This window comes from Eupeodes corollae, chromosome 1 (genome assembly GCF_945859685.1).
Source record: "Eupeodes corollae chromosome 1, idEupCoro1.1, whole genome shotgun sequence".
Lineage (NCBI taxonomy): Eukaryota > Metazoa > Arthropoda > Insecta > Diptera > Syrphidae > Eupeodes > Eupeodes corollae.
In genome coordinates this window covers 176003909-176026161 of record NC_079147.1, presented here as the reverse complement: position 1 = coordinate 176026161, position 22253 = coordinate 176003909, and the positions used below count along the sequence as shown (strand labels likewise).

At 34.2% G+C, this 22253-nt stretch overlaps 1 protein-coding gene across 1 annotated transcript in view; it reads left to right on the top strand.

Moving 5' to 3' along the window:
• Nucleotides 1-22253, top strand: part of LOC129938400 (uncharacterized) — a 39248-nt gene that overhangs the window by 15277 nt on the left and 1718 nt on the right. The window lies entirely within an intron of this gene.

Sequence of the window (22253 nt, the reverse complement as noted above, 5' to 3'; positions counted from 1 at the left end):
CAGTGGAAAGTTGTTGGGGGCAGCAAACTAGAGAGGGCGGAGAGGTGTTTCCACTAATGCACCTCTCCTTATTTAGGCAGCAGCGGACGAATTCTCGAGATGGAATCAACGGTGGCTTCTACAGTTCCAGTAAGGTTGAACTACTTAGTAAACACCTTATAGGGCTTCTTCGACATATTCGGAGCCCAGGCCTGTAAGGAGTGGTTTATCCGGCTCTCCTTCCTTGTAGTTGTACTTAGGATCTGGCCCTCCAGGTTGGGGGTTGTGCCATTGGGGTGACTTGCTGGCCACGTAAAATATACCTAAAGTTTCGAAGCACCAACAAGCCTCGGATACGGACGGATTTACTGTTGACAACCCACGTAAACGAAATAAGGACAACGAACTTGATCTGTTCGTGGAATGTAAGGTCCCTTAACAGACCACGAGCAGCCGATTAATTAGCGGAAGCCCTAAACTGCTGCAAGGCAGATATAACCGCAATCCAAGAAGTGCGATGGGATGGACCGAGCAAACGAAAACTAAAAGACTGGGATATGCTACCGAGAACAAAGACAGCGTCTATTTGGTTGTGGATTTGTTGTTGAAACTAGACTGAGGCAAAAAGTTTTGAGTTTCAACAGTGTGAGCGAGCGCATCACGAAAATCCGCATCAAGGCTATATTCGCCAACATAAGCCTAATATGCGCGCATGCATTAACAGAAGAGAAAGATGAACATTCCGAGAGGCCAACATTGACACGGACCACTACCTCGTTTAAGCCAAGGTACGTCTACGGATATAACGATCCAAGCCAAAACAAGGAAGTACTGTGAGGAGACTCTACGTTGGAAGGCTACAATAGCAAGAGACTGCCATGTCCTTTTCCGATCAAGTCTCTAATAACCTCTTAAGGAGTCCTATGCTGCATTAAGCATTAAAAACCAGAAACCTGCCAAGGGTACCAGCCACGAACCGAAGCCTGTAAAGACGATCAGGAAAACATCGTAGTAGAACCGCAGTCGATGCTGACAATATGGAAAGACAAACTCTCCAAATTATATAACGGTAACGATGACGAACCGAATTCTGCTGTAAGGTAGATAGAACCACTCAACCTCGGCGACGCAGATCAACAATTCCGCCTACCCGACCTTGACGAAGTGAAAATAGCTATATCTAAACTTAAGTCAAACAAAGCTGCTGGAGCTAACGGCATCACTGCCGAACTTTTCAAAGCAGCCGGCGATGGCTTGGTGGGGAGCATGCACCAACTCATCTGCAAAATATGGTCGGAACAAAGCATGCCCGATGAGTGGGATCTCAGCATAGTGTGCCCGATAAATAAGAAAGGAGATCCTCTAAACTGCGCCAACTACAGAGGCATCAGTCTCCTTCACATTGCGTATAAGATCCTCTCTGCCGTATTATGTGAACATCTGAAGCCATTCGTCACCAACCTGATTGGTCCTTATCAGTGTGGCTTCAGACCAGGAAAGTCCACTATCGACCAAATATTCACACTACGGTAGATCTTGGAAAAAACCCAGGCACTTCAAATCAATACCCACCACCACTTTATCGATTTTAAAGCCGCTTATGACAGCATCTATAGGGAAGAGCTCTACCGAGCAATGTCTAGTTTTGACATCCCTGTCAAACTTATCCGTTTGTGCAGAATGAAGATCAAGAATACACGCAGCTCTATCAAGGTCGGAAAAGATCTCACCGATGCATTTGATGTCAAAAAAGGTTTTAGACAAGGCGATGTACTATCATGCGACTTCTTCAACATCGTTGTGGAAAGAATTGTGTAAAACTCAACCGTCAACACTAGAGACACAATCTTCCAAAGGTGCATCCAATTATTTGGATACGCAGATGATATTGACATAATTGGAAAATCAAAGCTTGATGTCAGTGGAGCATTTTTGAGCATTGCGACGGAAGCGAAGAAGATGGTTTTAGTAGTCAATGAGGGCAACACCAAGTATATGCTGTCATCAAAAAAGGACAACGACGTCTTGGACAAAAGTAGTAGTTAAGGACTTTGTCTACCTAGGCACCGCTATTAATGCAGACAACGACACCAGCGCTGAAATCAAACGAAGAATAACTCTTGCAAATCGCTGCTTCTTTCGACTTAGAAGGCAATTGAGAAGTAAAGTCCTCTCTCGAGCATCTAAAATCACCATCTATAAGACACTCATCATCCTGGTTCTCATCTATGGCGCTGAGGCCCCTGGACCCTGTCAAAGAAAGATGAGAGCGTCTTAGGATGCTTCGAGAGAAAAATTCTTCTGGTGATTTCTGAAAAAATAAATCTGTCACCTCGAAAGTTGTACGAATGAAAATTGATTTTACTTCCCAAACAATTTTGTGTAACGAAGAATAACGATTTTAACATATTTTCTTAACAAATTTTGAGAAACTCGATTTGACAGTTTTTTGTTATAAAAAATAAAAACCTAAAAAAAACTATATCTACTCAAAGTTGTTACAAATTGAATTTTGACTCAAATAAATTTTCAAAAATTTGAGATTATAAGAAATATTGTTTTCAACATTTTATTTACAAAAAAAAATAAAAAACCTAAAAAAAAAAACAATACTAAACCTTGGTAAAAATTTACTTTCGACTCAAATAGCTTTTCAAAAATTAAAAATATTGTCTTCAAACTTTTTTTTATTTCACATAAAATATTGCTTTCAATATTCTGTAGTTTTTTTTTAATTAAAATCCATATTTTCATACAGAAATAGAATCTACAAAAATAGTACGCAAATTTGGTAATTGATGTTCGGTTCTCGATATCTCGTGAATAATGGAAGATATTGACATAAAATGAGATTCATTCATTTAAAAATGGTAAAAATTGTTTTTCGACTTAAAATCTCGTTTACAAAAATAGATTTTGAAATCAAACTATTTCATCAAATGCAAAATATTGTTGGTAATTTTTAAATCTTTTAGAATTATTCAACTGACAACTTTTTTGGCTTACGTTTTTTTCTCAAAAAGTCAGCTTAAACGTGTAAGTGTATAGAAAATGCATTTGATATTCTTTGAATTATCCTGCAAATTGAGGGATGTTGCTTCACAAACATGGTTGGACAAGCTAGAAAGACCTTTAACTGACATATTCGAGGCATTCAATTTTTGCATGACCAGAAATAACACTACGCAATGACAATCCTTTTGTTAGTTCAATCGATGAAGCTTATTTAATTGAAGCTTATTTAGGTGTTCATTCGTTACTGCCAACGAGTGGCGTAACTTCTCCTGTACTTGAAAGCGTAAACGATTCTATGGGACGATATATTCTGCAGTCGTTTAGTTACTAATGGACTACAAGATTTTGACATACACAAATCCGCTGGCCCAGATACTATTCCTGCTATTATTCGGCAGAGGTGTTCTTCAACGCTGGCAAAACCCCTGCGTAAGCTTTTCCATCTTCCCTACTCTACATATCTCTTTCTGAGCGGATGGAAAACCGCATTGTTCAGACTCTTCCTTTAAAAACGGCGAATTTTCATCGTTCTCAAACTATCATACAATAGCACTCACGTAACTTAATTTTAAGGTCATGGAAAAGCTGATTAATTCTCAGCTTAACAAAGCTTAAGCTCATTAATGACAGTATTGTGTAATGAGGAATCAAAAACTGTTTAAATGTAATCCTCCACCAATGCCAATATCCCTGGGTTGCGCTTGAATTAAGAAAACTGCACAGCTTTGCATTCTAGTGATAAGCATCACAAAATATTTCTTTTAGAGTTAACACATATTTGAAGACGCCAAAAATGCTGCTAAGTTAGATTTTCTCCGCCGATGCAAGAAGTTTCTTACCCCTTTTGATCTGGCACATAATTTATAAAGCCTATATTAACCAAAACTCGTGTACAACTCTCATATCAGGGCAGGTGTTTCAATAATCCACTTGAGCCTATTAACTTATTGGTAAATGTTATGTCATTGATTACATAACTTTATAAAAAGATTTTTCACTGTTTTAAGGGATTGTTTAATGTATTTGCTTTTATTTTTCTTAGTTTAACCTTAAAAAACTACCCTGAAATCATGTATCATATGTTTCGGCTGTGCCAATTTAAGTATTTCACTTTGTTTTACAAAAATCTCAATCCTATTCACTATTTAAATACTTTAACTTTTGACGTTTTCCTTAGGATGACATCCGAGGTCAAAGTGGTAGTCGACAAACATACCTACTTCTTTTTTCTTTAGCCTGGTTCAGGTCTGTTCTTAAAAAGTAGAAGCGGTAGGCCGCGCCGCGTTAGGTCAGGGTCCTTTAAACTGACTATAAGTTAAATTATTCACCAGAAAAACAAAATTAAGTTCAATTTAAATTATAAAGAGCTTGATGGGTTACTTTCAGATTATTTCAATGTTAAAATATTAATTTCCTTAACCCTAGATCCGTATTCAGCACATGCTACATATCCTGACCATATTCGTGTATTGCAATTATTCGCATATATAACGTCCGACCAACAGACCGACATAGACCGACACGTTGCGTCGTGACGACGCCATGCATCACGCACCTAACTTAATTGGAAAACCCGACTTGATGCCTCTTGGTATTGCCCCGTGCTGCAGCAGCAACACTCACAACATTTTTTCATCCCACTTGGAAACACCTTGCTTCATTTTTCCATCACCACCACCACCTTTTCGCCTCTCACTAAGTCTCATCGCTGTACCACCATCGAATACCAAGAGATGACTTAACACTCTTAGTTTAAGCCCTAAATGAAAGTGAAACTGTCGATATACCGAGGTATAATGTGTTGATGAGATGCTGCAACAAGAAATAACGATATCACTGCATCATATGCAGTTTGTAGTCTCGGTGAAGGAACTTTACTACGCATTCATTTGTGCTATTGAGATTGGGCTTCGAATTTCAGGAAACCTTTTCTGGATTTGTAGTAACTATTACGGTCTTGATGTTCGTTGATGTTTCTTTGGATATCAAATTCATCGCTGAAGAGCGGATGAGGAAATTCTTTGGGCTGCCTGTCTGGCTGGTCTGGTTTGGTGTTAGTGTTATTGGCTGGTGATGGTTTTGAGATGCAGTTTTTGATGTAGGGTGTAAAGTTATGTAAGTTTTCTGGGGCAACTGCTCTATTGGCTGACTACCTGGCTGGTTGGTGTGGTTTGGCTGAAATAAGTGAAAGATGCAATTGTTTTTAAAAGCAAAATTAGTGTCAATTCAAAGCAAGATCATACATTATTTAAGCTCCTAATTTAGCATGATATTCAAATATCAAAATAAAGTTTGGAGTTTTTCCATGAGAAAAAGTAAATTTTACAAAATGATTGCAGGTAATTGGGCCTAGCGTATATCTTAATTAATGGTAACAGCTATTTCTTGGTGTTGCAGTGGTTACTTTTTGTTGGTGTACTGTTGTGAATTATACTGACGAGTCACAGCCTTCTACATGAGTTATTTTTGATTTTTTTCTATTAGTAGGAGCTCTATCTTGATGGTGACATTTCTTTAGAGTTTTTCTACTACTTCAATTTCATCTCTTTCCCAAGCTTCAGTTTTATAGCAAAGCATTAAAGTATTTTATAATTAACTGATAATAATATCATTTCGTTTGAGAACGTATTCCTCGTCGTCTATTCAGGAAACTTTGGGAAGAATTGGCACATTTCAAACAAATGATTTTTGAAATTCAACGATGGGTTCAGATTCGCTTCTAGATAATTACCATTTTAAGTGAACTAACAGTTTCCAACTACACTATTTGAATAACATGATTTTGCATGGTATTCAAACTTCAAACTTCTGCGAAAATGCAGATCTATCTCAAATCCCTGCTTCTGTTTTAGAGAATTTACAAAATGTTTAGAGATTTCAAGTTGAGATAGTATAAACATAAGTACGCTTCTGTTCACAATGTTGAAAGCTGGTTCATTAATGATACTCCCCGATAGTTTGCAACGTAGACGTCAAGTCCTTTGGATCACCCATTTTTATAAATAGGGAAAACTAATGAGTTTTTGAACGAAGTTGTTTAAGTTATTTAATTTTTGAAATACTCATTCCGTCTTCTCCTGGTGATATTCCATCCTTGAATATTTGAAGAACGATTTTATTTGTAATCGTATCTATTTCAGAGGAGTCGAAAGTTTCTTGAATAATCAGGGGGATATTACTACCCTTATTATGTAAAGACACAGTGTGAGCACTAGGAAATTGAGAGAGGAGTTGAAAGGATATATCGGTGTCCATTGGTTTTGAATTCCTAAATATTGCAATGACTTTGAAAGAAAGAGTGTAATAAGACATTCTACATTCTCGTAGTACGGCGAAAGAATGAATCTCTGTGCTTCACAGTACATCCGAATTTGGGCTCAAAGACATACTGATGAGCATTCCTAGAAGAGCTGGTATTACTTTTAACCTATTTAAGGAGATGAATGCAGCCAGCAATTTCCAGTAAAAAAACGACAAAAAACGTATATGATAATTTGATGGCGTTATCACCAATCCATCTTAATGCTCTCCAAGAGGCTTAAGTAAGTTGCAGGAGCACCAGCCCAGATATGGGAGTTACACTCAAGTTTCCGACGTATATAAGTCTTGTAGATAACAGCCCAACTACAAAATTGTATTTATTTATTTTATTGGCTTAAAGCTAAATGTTGCATATTTTTAAATTCTGCTTTTGCATTAGTTTACGTAAATGTACCATCTTTTTAGCTTTTCATAAATACATATGTACTTTTTAAAACCATTTTTTTAATGGAAGGTATTATTTCTCTTGGGGTCTTGGGTTCAATCCCTGCCTGTGCCAACTTAATTAAAAAAAAAATAATTTTCGCGGGTACTGCCTCTTGCGAGGAATTGACAAATCCTTCAAGAGTAATTCTTGTCATGAAAAAGTGCTTTCTCAAAAAACTAGCCGTTCGGATTCGGCCTAAAAATTGTAGGTCCCTTCCATTCCTGACAACAGTACTCGCACACAGGAATGGTTGAGAGTTGTAAGTCACTAGGCCCTGGTTCACAACGGACTGTTGCGCCACCCCATTTGATTTTTTTTTTATTTGATTATTTCTCTTGAAAATAACTAGAAAATATAGATATAAGTTTACCAATTTACAATTTTAAAATGGTGTAGAACATAAAAATTCCCCAAACCTATACTTCCAAGATTTATTTTCATAGTAAACAAATTACGAAATTCCCTACCTTTCACTCTATTAATTGTTTAATATGGGAAACCTATTAACGCATATTTCACTTTTACATGCACATTTTTCCATTCATCAATTTATCGCGTAATTTTTCCAGATGGCCACCATGAAAATGTGGCACACTCTTGTGCCTCATATGGTTGGTTCGGTACGGTAGTGTTGGCTTGACCAGGAAGAAGAAGTCCATTCCTGTTAAACAAAATCTATTCAATCGAGAGCTCTCGAGAGATTAAACAAAAGAAACAATCAGCGAGATTTTTATCATCCTGTCCCGTCTCGTTGGCGACGCGTTGTTCGTTCGGTCGTCCGCAGTGCAGCTAAGGCACAATTAATTTTTACTCCATAGGCATAGTCAGGGCAGGTCGTAGTGAAGTAGCACTCTTTTAACTAAACTCACATCTCATTGTGATGATTTTATTTTGTTGTTGCAATTGCAAGTCCCCATCACTAAGGCTGAAACTAGGAAATATTTAAGACAATTACAGTTCAGCTCTAATCGACGCAAGTTGGTAATGCGGCATTAAAATAAAAGCGACATTATGCGCTGCGCATACAAAGCGAATGCAGTCTAACCATTTGCAGCCAATCTGTGACTCGATTGTGCGAAGAACAAAAGGCGGTTGCCTATGGGTTGTGTTGTTGCAAGGCGCACTGAGTTTAAATAAAATATAAATGGAAATAACTTAAGTCCCATATCACAGCATGGCACCAAGATAAGTGAGGTGCTCCAATGAGGACAACAACGATTACATTTCTTTGATTTTATCTCCACGCCTTTCTATAGTTGGATTCGTATGAGGAAATTATAATTCAAATAGGAAGAGCAATCGTTTAAGGATTAGAAAACTTATTTCATTGAAATGTTCTCGTAAATTTGTTTGGGTTCCTGAAATCACGCCAGAAATTGAAGAAAAAAAACAGGAAATGTTGAAAATTGTGCCAGACTGGAATGGAATAAAAGTAAAAAAGATAAATGGGGATCGGGCCAGAAAACCAAATATGTAATAGACAATCATATATTCTGACTATTCAAACATTATTAAGACGTGAAAACAGTATTTTAACATTTAAAGATTTCAACTTCACAAATATTTATTAACAAGTATTTTACGTTACACACGTTGTTTTTATAACAACATCTGATTTTTTTTGTTAACCAATCTTCTTCATTAGTTTATTACTTCGTAAATAAGTCTTTTTTTTCAGCTCTCACTCTTAACCATAAATTTTAATATATTATTGGGTATCAAAGAAAAGAGAGTTTTCTGTACAGAAATGTTCCTGAGAACTAGAAAGCTGCATGGTCAAGAAATGGTGGCCCAAATTTGACAAAACCAGATCGCGTTCGATTATGCAATTATACAAACAATCTCTACGATTACTTGTGAGCATGTTGCTAGGTCGAAAGTAATGATTTTTGAAGTGCGTCAAAAAGAAGGCTGCCGGAATAGAATTGCTCACTCAATAATGAATGCATTGAAGTAGTATAAGAGTTTAAATATCTTGGAATTTTGCTTACGTATAATTTTAATTTTTCCAAGCCTGCCAAACAAAAAAGAAAAGAGGCTAAAATTGTTAAAAAGTTTTTTGCCAATCCAAAAATCGATCTTGTGTCAAAATATCATGTCTTTTAAGCAACTGGGTGCTTAACAAGTTTTTGGATACTTGGCTCTGGAGGAGTTTGAGCCAATTCAAAGACATTTTTTCAAACGCTTGTTTAAACTACCAAATTCAACACCAAATTATGCTATTTACGTTTAGTCTGGCGTAAAGCCAATATATACTCAAAACCTCAAAATTAACTCGGATTATTTAATAAGAGTGATGAAGAGGAGAATGGAGTCAGCTAGCTATTTCACATGAAGCTAACTTAACTTAATTGGAGGCAAATGTAGATGAATGGTGCTCTGTTTGCAAATGTTACTGCTAAAATTGATGAAAGAAATTACAATCAGCATCTCACTAAAGCATCGTTAATATCCTCCAGGAACACCTATAGGAAATTCAATCACCAATGACCATCAGAAGCTAACCATTTCAATAATGAATTATCGACTGAAGCTATAAGTTATATCTTCAGAGCACAAGTTGAAACTTTAAATCTTAACTATGTGCCTCATCGAGCTGATCTGCCACAAATTTGTAATTTATGTAACAGAAGAGAAATAAAAGATATACATCATTTTATTGAGGTATGCCCGATATTACAGGAAATTCGTCGATTACATTTGATTGAAAGCCATCTCACTGTAAATAGACTTCAGGAGATATTAAATGGTTCGCTAGGATGGTCCACCCTGTATAATTTCTGTAAGCATTTCCCAAATAGTTTCCCAACGTAAAGTCATTCGGCCAGTTACCATTATTTAAAACTTTTTTCTATTGTGTTTCAAATCACTTTAAAATTGATCTTTTTTGTGTTTCAAATCATACCAAAATTGTTAATGTTTACTTATCAGGCTACCATTATTTAAAATATTTTAATTTCGTGTTTCAAATCAATTTACAATTGTAAACATTTTATGTTTCAAATCATATTAAAATTGAAATCTTTTTTGTGTTTCGAATCATATCAAAATTGTTAATGATTGCTCATTAAGTTTTTTCTATTATTATTATTGTTTTAAAAAAAAAAATAACATTTATTAATTATAAATTAATTATTTACTTCAATTTTTTTTACTTTTAATATTTTTCTTGTATTACGAAATGTCAAATCAGGTAGACGGCAGAATAGCCAAGTTCTTATTCTTAAGTAAGAATTATTGTTAAACTTTAATAAGAAAAAATAACGAATTTATCTATTTATATATATCAGAAATGTTCATTCATACGCAATGCCTTTTTTATACTGGCGAAACGACGATCATCCTTCTTCAGAATGAGTTTGGAGTTACAAGGCTCTCAAAATGGTGCAAGAAAATTATCTTTATTTAAATTTAGCCAAATGTCATGACTCATGAGGTAACATGTTCTAGAAAAAAGGTTTGGATTTATTAATTGACAGATATGTATAACTTAAAACATGTTATCTCGGAAAGAGTTTCGCAAATAAAAGACTAATACTATTGAATAATTACAAATTACAAATTTTAATGTTATTATTTAATGCTAATACCTTAGTCTTGATGAAAAATTATCTTTTAGCCTTCATATTGATCTAATCATAGTAATGCTCAGGAGTTGACCCATATTTTTACGCTTAAAAGCTTTATTTTTCGTTTCTCTTTTAAGGTTTGTCCAAAAGTACTGCTTTGTCATCTGGAACACATATTATACAGGTTAATTGACAAGGTATCGGAATTTTGAGAATCCTTGGAATAATTCCAGGGGCTTATTGATGGGTATTTAAATCCTAGAACAGTGGCAATATATTGTGCAATTATGATTGTTCGTGACATGCTTACTTCTTGCATAAAGTGTTCATTTCTCTAGAGCAATTAGGCTTTCAAATCCTATTAAGAGGTACTTGAATTTCCGTATTTTGTTTTTCATGCGCTTTCATAGGGCAAATTATGATTGCAATGAATCAATATCACAATGCATCAAAGAGGTGAATTCTATTTTAAATCAAATAGATTTTATTGAAGATTGTTGAGAGAAACTGCTATATTAATTGTTGCTAGACTTCAAAATTATTTCATTCTATAAAAAAGTATTGTTGTTATTTTTATAAAAAAAAATCCAATCGTATATTTTGTATGTTAGAAATTAAAGCCTTCAAGAAAATGTTTACATAACTAAAATATATGGGAAACAGACCAACTTTATTTTATCAGATGCAAAATGTTTTGTAAACTTTAAGTCAATTTTTTTAGAAATAATCAATCAACAACAAGTATTTTGAGAACAAAGAAAAATATGGACTACAAACTTAGTTTATCTTACACAAAATGTTAATATTTATATCTTGTAAAAGTTCTAAATATATTATGACAGACGGTGGTTCGCATCTCAACGCAATTAATTCTCATGTTATCCAGTTGGATATTAACAATATTATAAATGATTTAACGATATTTTCTTTCATGGAAATCTTAAATAAATTCATTTAATTATTCTATTAGAGTAAGATTTTTGTATTGCTATTGTGTATCATTTTGCATTTACTATAAAAGGTCTAAATAATGTGTTGATTTAATACCTAGCAACAATCCAGAATGAAGCAATGAAAGTAGGTATCCATAGAATGGATTAAATCTATTTATAGAAACGAATTTGTTTTGATTGGTTTAAATGTTCATTCAATAAAATCTCACATCTTAATACAAAAAATAGATACACGTTATGAGCTGTATGCACCTCGAAAGATAATTACAATTTACTACTATTAGTTACGTACACACGTTAACTAACTACGTTACTACGAATACTATCTATCATAAGTGTTTCGAGATTCCTTATGCTACATTTATATTCTTGAAACTTGATTGCCTTCAACGACTTTGTTTTGCTCCATATTGTGCTTATGCAGTCTACATACACGTTTCTGCAACGAATTCTCAAAAACAAAATATTTATAACTAAGCTACATCCCTCACGACTTCAAATTCACATACGAGACGGAGCTGTTATGTGTGGAGACATACAAAACGGAAACCTTCCAAATCTCTTTAAAATTGACAGCCCATTACTTAAGTTACATTTTCCGGTTATGCAACTGGGTAAGGAGATCGTTAAAAATGACCGTTGATTTCAAATATGTGTGCTGCTGATCTTACTGCTGCTGTCTTTGTTTGCATGTGTGCAATTCTGCAAAACGGAAGTTGCACTAAAAATTAACTTTGAGATGACGTTGGTATAAGTATACGCCGATACGAACGCTCGTCGTCGTTTACACTGCCGTGTTACACTGCCGTCGTCGTAAGCCATTTTCTTTACAGTGATTAAGACAAATGCAAAAAAAACTGGTCCAACTGGAAGTTTTGACAGCTGAACGATCACCAGTAGCATATAATTCCATGATTCCAATCTATGATTACCTAAATCCAAAATCTGGGAAAGTGGAGCACTGCAGAGCACACACGTCTGAGCTCCGCTAACTGTGAATTGGTCAATATCCGGGGTGTGCGCAAATTAACTTTTGTACATAACAATCATCATGGGAGATTGTATGAATTTAGTTTTTGCTATCAAGACTCTTGTGGTACCTACGCTAAGCTGCGACCAGTAGACTTAAATCCAATTGAAGAACAGATTTAATAGTTTTAGCCTAACACCCACATTAAGTACGGAAAGATGTGTCTATTTATGCCAAAGTGCCCCACGATTACACCAGGCGTAGCTAAAACACTTAATCGATCTTCATTGTGAGATCGTATATGACCCTTCAAGATAATCATCTTCGTTGAAGGGAGTCTCGCCAATCTTTCATAAATATCTTGCTCCCTCTTTCAGCCATGCAATGCAAGCTATGATCAGATCTGATCATCGTTTAATTTTCCTCGTGTCTTCGTATCATCATCTTTCATCTTCTCAACAAATTATTAAATGTCGTCACTTTCGCCCTTGTACAGCTTGCCATCGTAGGGTGTGTTTGCATATGATTAATCATTTTAGGTTTGTTACTTGAGCTTGGAAAAGTAAATTGAAGAGTTAGTGAGTATGATCATGATTTAGGAATGATGACGATGATAGAAATAAAGATCAGTTGAATTAAAATAATTTAATAGGTAATGAATTGTTAAGGGGATTTTGGAATCTTTGATTCGAATATCTAACAGCAACAATAGAATAATTGTACCAAAGTGTCGTAAGTATACTTGCCCTTAGAGTTGGAATTGCCTAGAAGATTTTTAACAAAATATTTGTATCTGAATATTTTTAAAGTACCGTGATTCCTAATATTAAGAATATGCATATGAATATGTTAAGAATATGCTTGTCTTAAAATTAGTTTTTAAATACATGTATATACAATATAGTCTTTTTTTTTATTTAATCAATTGAAGCTTGTATGTCGTTTTGCGTTCATATATTGAACACATTGAGAAAACAACTTTAGTATGATCTTCGGAGAATGACGGTGAAGATTTTTAAGAAACCAAGTTTTACTCTTCATTAGGTAAAATGAAAACCTTAAAATTGATTGATATTTAAAGATTTTGGATGTTGTAAGAAGGGTTCAATGGGTAGTATCAAAAAATAATGGATAGTGTGTCGAAAACAGACCACCAATCGACTCAAGACCAAGTCGTAATAAGTGTTTGAAGGATATTTGTCATCATGCTTTACTTAAAAGTAGACAGAGGCTTTTAAAAGTGAACCAACAAACATACCCAAATCAAGTCATCTGCAAAAAATGACGTCTTACCGAATGTTAGACTTTTCCATATGTCTGTCAAAAAAAGAAAAACAGGCTGATATTCCTTGGCAAATTATTTTGCAGAAGCTCTTAATGATTTGAATAATCGACCACACTGATAACTTTCCATCCTGTCTTATAATATTTTGTGTAAGATAAAATAAGTCATGAAAACTTATCTCAAAACTCTGTCTCCAAACAACTTCTCTGTTTATGTTGAATTATTTAATGAATTTAAGTCTCTTTCTAATTTTGTATACGCTTGTTATGTTACTAATATGGGCACATCTTTGAAAGAGAATTCTAAAAAATTTTGGAAATTTGTAAACTTAAAGAAAAAATCAGATGGCTTCCCAGTTAACTTCACTTACAAGAACCTTTCGTTAGATAAAACTGTTGATATCTGTAACTCTTTCGCAACAAATTTCCGTGAGTCATTTGTTAATAGCCCTCAAGAAGTTGATGAAGTATATTTTTATAATCTTCACTCCTTTGCGCAAACTAGCTGTTGTCACATCCCTGTGCTACAGAGTACGGTCCTTGATCTTTTATCTGCGTTGAATGATGACTGCTCAGCTGGTCCCAATGGTATTCCCCCGATAGTATTAAAAAAGTGTAGTAATGCTTTAGTTGAACCCTTTACGTTCTTATTTAAACTATCTCTAAAAACAGGGCAATTTCCCAGTATATGGAAGAAGTCATTTGTAACACCAATTTTCAAGAAAGGTAACAAGGCGGATATAACCAACTACAGGCCCATTGCAAAGCTTTCTTGCATTCCTAAATTGTTTGAGCAATTTGTTTGTGAAAGTGTAGCATTTTTTAGTAAAAATATCATTTGCGAACAGCAACATGGTTTTGTGAAAAAAAGATCAACCGTTACTAATCTCCTTACATTCTCAAACATAATTTTCAAACGCTTAGAACAAGGTTATGAAGTTGACCAACTTAGCCACGGCTTTATTTTATTTAAACTCAAAGCTCTTGGTTTCCCACCATTTTTCTTAGATTGGATCAAATCATACCTTGAAAACAGATTCTATGAGGTAAAATTAAAAAAATGTCTTTCAAAACCTATTGTTGCTCAATCTGGTGTTCCGCAGGGAAGCCATCTAGGCCCTTTTCTGTTCATCCTGTCTTTGTATATGAAAACTATGGTTTTCATATACAAAGATCCTGTCTGTTAACGACGTTTCGTCATGTCTACGCTCAAGTGAAGTTCTCATTTTTGCTGATGACATCTTTGTATATGAAAACATACAAATATACAAAGATATCACAGCAAAAACTCTGTCGCGTCTCCACATTTAAAGATTTAGGTTTTTATTTCAGTTCCAACATAGAGTTTACACATGACTTTAATTTTATTGTCAATAAGGCAAGTTCTGTGCTTGGTTTTATAAAACTCTGGGCAAAGGAGTTCAATGATCCCTATGTTACTCTTTCTTTGTACAATTGCCATGATCGTCCTCATCTTGAATATGCATCGCAAGTTTGGAATCCTAATTACGAAATTTATAGAAAACGTATTGAATTAATTCAGGCATAATTTCATTCGCTTTGCCCTAAGGGGTCTTCCATGGGAAGATCCTTATGATCTGCCTATCTATAAACATCGTATTCAGCTTCTTCAAATGCAATCTCTTCATGAAAGGCGTGTTAATAATGATTAAATATTTCTTCATCAACTCATTAACATTGAAATTGATGCACCTTATTTGCTATCTTGTGTAAATTTGAATTACCGTGGCGGAACTCATCACCTACTTTCTTTTGATTTTATACATATTGACTTCCATGGAACTAATTATGGGAAAAATGAAGCTTTATGTCGAATGAGCAACTATCGTAAACGTCTTTATTTTATCTTTTGTTGTTCTGTATTAATTCATGTTAAATGTTAATTATGTTTTGTATTTTGTGCGTGTGCTAGGGTTTAATTGTATTATTATCTTACTAACAACGAACACATGCACATATGAGCCTCTGATCGCAGTTTGAAGCTTGCTATAAGCTTAATACTTTCTGAAATTCTGAAGTGTAAAAAAAAAATAATTTGAAGCCAATATCTTTCGTTGTTCTCCTAATACTTGAGTCGAAAACCATTATTATCAATTTTTGTTAAATCCTTTTTGTAAATGAAATTTTTACTAGAAACCCAATTTTTACCAATTTTAGTAGCATTTCTTGAATGTTTTTGTTTTTTAAATTTGATTTTTCTAAGAAAATTAAGCACACACTGAAATCATTTTGAAGTCAATACCTTCATTTATTCACGAGATCCATCGAATATTAATAATTACCAATTTTGCGTACTGTTTTTTGCAGATTTTAATTTTGTATAAACAAATTAACCGTTGGTTTTTTTCAGAAATAAAAAGCTCACTGATTAAGTCTTTGTAATTTTCCGCTTTACGGTTTCCTAGAAAATTTCGGACAACATTCATAAAACATTTCCAGGCGACTTTTTCCTGATCATTCAGCTTTCCTTCAAAGTTTGTATCCTTCATTAGTTCCCGTATTTGTGGACCAACAAATATTCCCTCTTTAATTCTTGCCTCGCTGAGTTTAGGGAATTTCTTTTTCAGGTATAAGAATCCACTGCCATCTTTAGGCATAGCTTTTACAAAATTTTTCATAAGGCCAAGCTTAATATGCAATGGTGGTAAAAGTATGTCGTTAGGATTCGCTAAAGAATCATTTTTAACATTTTTCTGCCCTGGAGTAAGTGATTCACGCTTGGGCCATACTTTCTTTGTGTAGTGACTTTCTCTGTCTCTGCTGTCCCATTCGCAAATGAAACAGCAATGTTTTATGTAACCAAGCTGTAGTCCAAGCAAAAGAGCAATGACTTTAAAATCTCCACAAATTTACCAAACATGTTCACTGTATTTAATTTTTTCAAGAAGGAACTTCATGTTTTGATAAGTCTCTTTCATGTTAGAACCATGGCCAACCGGCACTGAAGGAAATTTGTTTCCATTGTGTAGCAACACTGCTTTCAAACTAGCTTTTGAAGAGTCAATGAACAATCGCAAGTGACTTGGATCGTATTCAAAATTTAAAAAATTCATCACCTCAGGAATGTTATTACAATAGACTAAATCATCTGCTTTAGAAAAGTAAGGTTACATTTCTTCGTCACGATGTCGGAAATAAGAAATTTTCGTACCAGGTGAAATTAAATTCCAGTCGTTTAATCTAGACCCCAAAAGCTTACCCTGTTTTTTTGACAAGTTTAAATCGCGTACTAAATCGTTTAAATCACTTTGTGTCAATAAATGCGGTTCTTTAGAGGTTGACGGCTCATAACTTGGGTCACTCTCTTGAGATATCCCACTTTGTTGGCTAAGAACAAATTCCGGACAAGGAACAGAATCCAGACTTTCTGCTTGATTTGGAGGCTTTGGCACCGGCAGTTCGGTGCTATGTAGAATTGGTCTGTTGGCCGATGACACGATTGGGTACTGGACAGTGTGTTTAGACTTAGTTGTTATGCCTTTTGTTGGAATCAAACAAAAATAAAAATCACTTACATGATCCTTTGGTTCCGTCCAAATCATTGGTATACCAAAAGCCAAATGTCTAGTTTCTTGTTTAGACCAACCTAATAGGAGTCTAACACACGTTGAACAACATATATGTGTGAACCCAGAGTTTATTTTGGTGGCGTACAGGAAAACCGAACTAGTCTAAATAGCACTTTTCAATTAACGGAGTAAATTTCCGACGCTGAGATGTAAAAGTTAATTCTCCACACACATAACAAAAACTGTCTGAGTTATTAGAACACTTTCGCGGCATATTTATTTATTTTTATTTAATTAAATGCAATCGTTATATAGTCGTCTAAATTAACGTTATTCAAAGTGCTTGGTTACACCTGTACAATAAAGAATTAATTCACGAAATAGAACTGATGTTTGTTAGAAAGAAAGAAAGGGATGGCATTTTTAACATCCCTTTCTTCCTTTCTAAAAATCATACGTTTTCTTTCATGAATTGATTGGCTGAGTTCCGAAATGCATCAGATGCTTATTTCCGGTCTAAGTTACTAGGTCTACATTGAACTATTTTTCCAGTGCCGACAAAAATATTCGTGTGCGATTGAGAGGTACAGAAGACATGTTGTACCTCTCAATCGCGCACAATTACAAAAACAAATTTTTGTTGGCACTGTTAAAATCGTTCAATGTAGACCGTGCGTAGTCCTGCCAAACTTATATACAGTTAAATGCTTACAAAGTAGCAGATTTGTTAAGCTAATGCGTATGAAAAGGGTTTTACTGCCGCATCAAAACTTTTATTTTACATTTTGGAACTTAGCCATTCTTTTTTGCGCTAGTGCAACCAAGCACAAATAAAACCACGTAAATGAGGTCAGAAATGTAGCTGTCACAAAAAAACTGGATGTGACTGATACAAAATAATGATTTATTTTTGAATAAGGTACATCAACATAAATAAGAATCATCACAAAGTTCGTGTGACAAAAACAGTGTTGACCAGTGTAATTATTTTGAATTATAGTAATACTCAAATGATAAAGACTATTTTTATTTAACAATAATTTAATACCTCATTTTACCGCAAATTGAGCCCCTTTAATGACATTTGCAAATATCTTTCAATTTGCTTAATAGGAAATTCTTTAATTTTTTGTGTCTCTTGAAGAAATGAAGCTTTAAAAACATTTTGAACTGTTAACATGATATTCGGGTGAAAAAAAAGGCAATTCGATTTTTATAAAAAATTTACCAGTTGTTAAAAAATGTATGTTCTTAATTTTTGGAAATACATATTGTCATGTTTTGTTCTGAAAATATTCAGTTTGACAAATATTTTTGTTTTCAGTTTTTTTTATTAATATTGGTATCCTGCCCTCAATAGTATGATGTTCCACGAAATTTTGTTTTTATCGAGTAATGAAGAATATTTAATTCAGTTAAAATACTCAGCGTTATATGTTTGTTCGAGAAATGTTTGAGTGAACCCATTTCTGCACATTTTTTGAAATTGCTATAGTTAAAAAAATGACAAATGTGAAAATTGTCAATTTAAGTAATATTGCGAGCAATTTCATTTGAAGGCAGTCAATAATATTGCCGTAAATATCTTGTAGCTCTATACGGTTTTTAATAAAAATAAAAACAATATGTTTTTTCATTTGCTAGTTTGAACAACAATGAATTTACCCCAAAAAATTGTACCAATGATCAATGAGGCACACCCGTTCGGTAATTTATTTTACTTTTAATTTTATATGTCTCTAACCCATGCCCATTGACCTGATCGCGTGGTCAGCCTCATGAAAGTGTACCAGGTTTCAGGAATAATCTTTAACCTTTGTTTGTGATGCCCTGCATAAAGTATGCTCACATGCGTTTATAAACACAATTACAACTGCATCATACTTTTGTTTAATAAGTTCATAACAGCAAAATTAGACACAAAACATTTATAAAATTAGTATGAACAATAATATTTTCAAACTTATTGTTTTTAGCTTTAGGGAAGAAAAAAAAATATACGATACAAATTTACAGAAATTAGAGAAATCAGAACCGAACAAAAAGGAAAATGTTTTTGATTTTGATGATACCGATGTTAATATGTAATTCATATTTCAAAAATGTCCTTAAAACGATCAAGAAATATCCAGATGGCATTTTTCAAAAAAATTTCCGGATGACCATTTCTACATTTTAAAAAATCACCTTTGTGTTCATTACCGATTCTTACAAAAATCATACAAAACTTCCAACATTTTGTTTCGAACAAACTTAAGATTTTTCTAACTCTAACATCTAGAATATTGTTTAAGCTAAATAAAAGTATTATAATTGGCCTGGTTCAACAGAAGATCAATTTAACCTAATTGTTTTTTTTTTGCATGCTTAAGGACTAATTCAATTTCGACTGTTCTTGGATGTGAAGACGGAATCCAAATTGCATATTGCATATCTGTTCCTGTCATTTTACTGCAATTTCAGCAACGACGTTTCACATTTATGAACACACGCGTGTAACAATACTCCCGCAGATCTTATGCTGTATACTTACAAACGCAGTTATGGCACTACTGCGGAAGTTTTACAATTACGAACTTAGCCATTATTTCTAATTTAATCCGTTTTAGTACAAGTAATACAAGTACCAATATAATGTTATACTCTCTAATGCAACTTTTTGTTTGGTATCACTGACATTATCAACAAAAAAGATGCTATCTCAAATGTCAGGGATGTGTTCCGAAATGTATTGAAACTTTTTAATATTAGTTAAAAAACTGCGTTTATACTCTAATTAATTGAATGTGGAGCAAAAATGCTTATATTTGAACGTCTAAGCTGTTAAAGTCCTTAAAAATGAATATCTAATCTTAGAATTGATAAATAAGCTTCTCTATTTGCTTTCAACATTTAATTAAAAGTACCTACTTGTTAAAAAATTAATGTTAAGCCATATTGAATCTATAGCAGACGAAGTAAAAAATTGAATAAATATCAACAAATCTTTAATATACGAGTATATTGCCTTTGGCACCATACCCAACTGCCTCTATATTTCACAATCTGAAACTCTATAGATGATGCTTAATTACTAAACACCGATTTTAATGAGTCTTGCTTCTGTATTGTACGTCACTTGATTGTTTCTGCGTTGCTTAATTACTTAACATGTTAATTGCATAGTATTTCTGTATTATTTTATTCTGACAGAATTAACCCAAATGGCATCAGATACCAATTTTAGTAAATCGCACCAAACAAGATACTCAAGATGGAAAAACTACGAAGAACTTGCAATGAATATTAAACAAACATAAATTATTTTCATTTTTTCAATTTTACTTATAAATTAGTTGCAATGACATAGATATAAATATTAATTTTAAACATTTGCTTGAATTTCTCATTTTTGTTTTTCAAAGAGTTCAATATTTGATTTAGTAGCTAAATTTAAAAATCTTAGAAAGAAAATGAGTTTGGCTTCACCCACGATCTAATGAAGCAAGGAAGGGCGTTTTTTAAACTGTAAGAGAATCTTCGATTAAATGGTTTTAGTCTACGATTTTAAAGATGAGAATGTCATCAGCACAAAGCTTCCAAATTATTAAGAGAATAATTTTTTTTAATTTTACGGTCAACATAATTATGAGAAGTAAAATACGAGGGGCGTTCAATATATTCTCGGTATCGGGGTGAAGCTGTGGTTATATATATAAATTGACTTATTTATCAAGTAATACTATTATTTTAGTGCATTCATGTAAAATTTCATATAAATGTGATTATTATTTACCGTTAAATCTGGATTTAAACAGAATCATAATGGCAACTGACACGATGATGGTGAAAATTGAGCATCGCGCTGTAATTAAATTTCTCTCTATACAAGGAAAAAGTCAAAAAACTATTCATGAAGAAATGGTGGCAGTTTTCCAGGGTTCCGCACCTTCATTATCAACTGTGCAAAAGTGTTCAAGTGAGTTCAAAAGAGGCAGAGAGAGCATTGAAGACGACCCCCGGTTCGGCGCCCCGGCTAGTGCTTGTACGGGAGAAAGCATCAAAGAAGTCGAAAAACTTGTTTTCGAGAATGCCCGAATAAAGGTGAAAATGATGGCAGAGATCACCAAGCTTTCCACTGGTACCATTTACACCATCCTTCATGACCATCTTAACCTTTCAAAGGTCAGTGGAAGGTGGGTGCCACGAATGCCCACAGCGCCTCAGAAAAAAGTGAGAATCGCATGCTTTTGGAGATGTGTAGTGAGAACGCGGACGGTGTTATGCATCGGATTGTTACTGGGGACGAAACATGGGTTCACCACTATGACCCTGAACGCAAACAAGAGTCCATGCAGTGGCATAAAAAGGAACAGACCCCCCGAAGAAGTTCAAAGTCACTCCGTCTGCCGGGAAGCTCATGGCCACAGTTTTTTGGGACTCAAAGGGAATCTTACTTATTGAGTACAAAAAAAAGGTGAAACCATCAATGCCAAATCCTACGCTTCCACTTTGCATAATTTGCGGGAGAAAATTAAAAAGAAAAGACGGGGTACTCGCAGCGGGTGTGTTGCTTCTTCATGACAACGCTCCTGTTCACACGGCGCGAGTTTTCAAGGCTGCTGTTTTGAAGAAATTCAACATCCACCCTATAGTCCAGACCTTGTTCGTAGCTTCGTCAATAAGCAAAATTGAAGTATGTCTTGCGTCATTATTTGAAGTTTTCAGGCTCTCAAAAACGTGCCCGATATTATAATAATTATATCAGTGCCCCACAACTCCTGCAATTCCGTTTTATTTTTTTGTAATTTTTCTGTTCTATATTCTTTTGACTTTCTTGTTATTTCTGTACAAAAGTTCTTACCTTTTGTATTTAAGTCATCATCTAAACAAGTTCTTAGGAAGTTATATTTAGTTTTTTAACACATTTATGTTTTGTCTTCCTTTTTTTGTATAGGAGTAAATTATTTGTTTAGAAAGTTTCTCAACATTAGTCCTATGATGTAATAGACCCCAAACTAGCTAAGCCAGGTTCTACATCTGATACGTAGTCCTTACAAACCATAAAATACGAATTCTTTATTTGTGAAATTTTCTGAACTTTATTTCTAACTACATAGTACTCAGTTACCATTTGATAGAACTATGAGTACTAAGAACTTTTCTGCTTAGGAATTCGAATCTTAACAAATACTCGTTCCCAAAGTGATAGGACTAGGTCCTAGT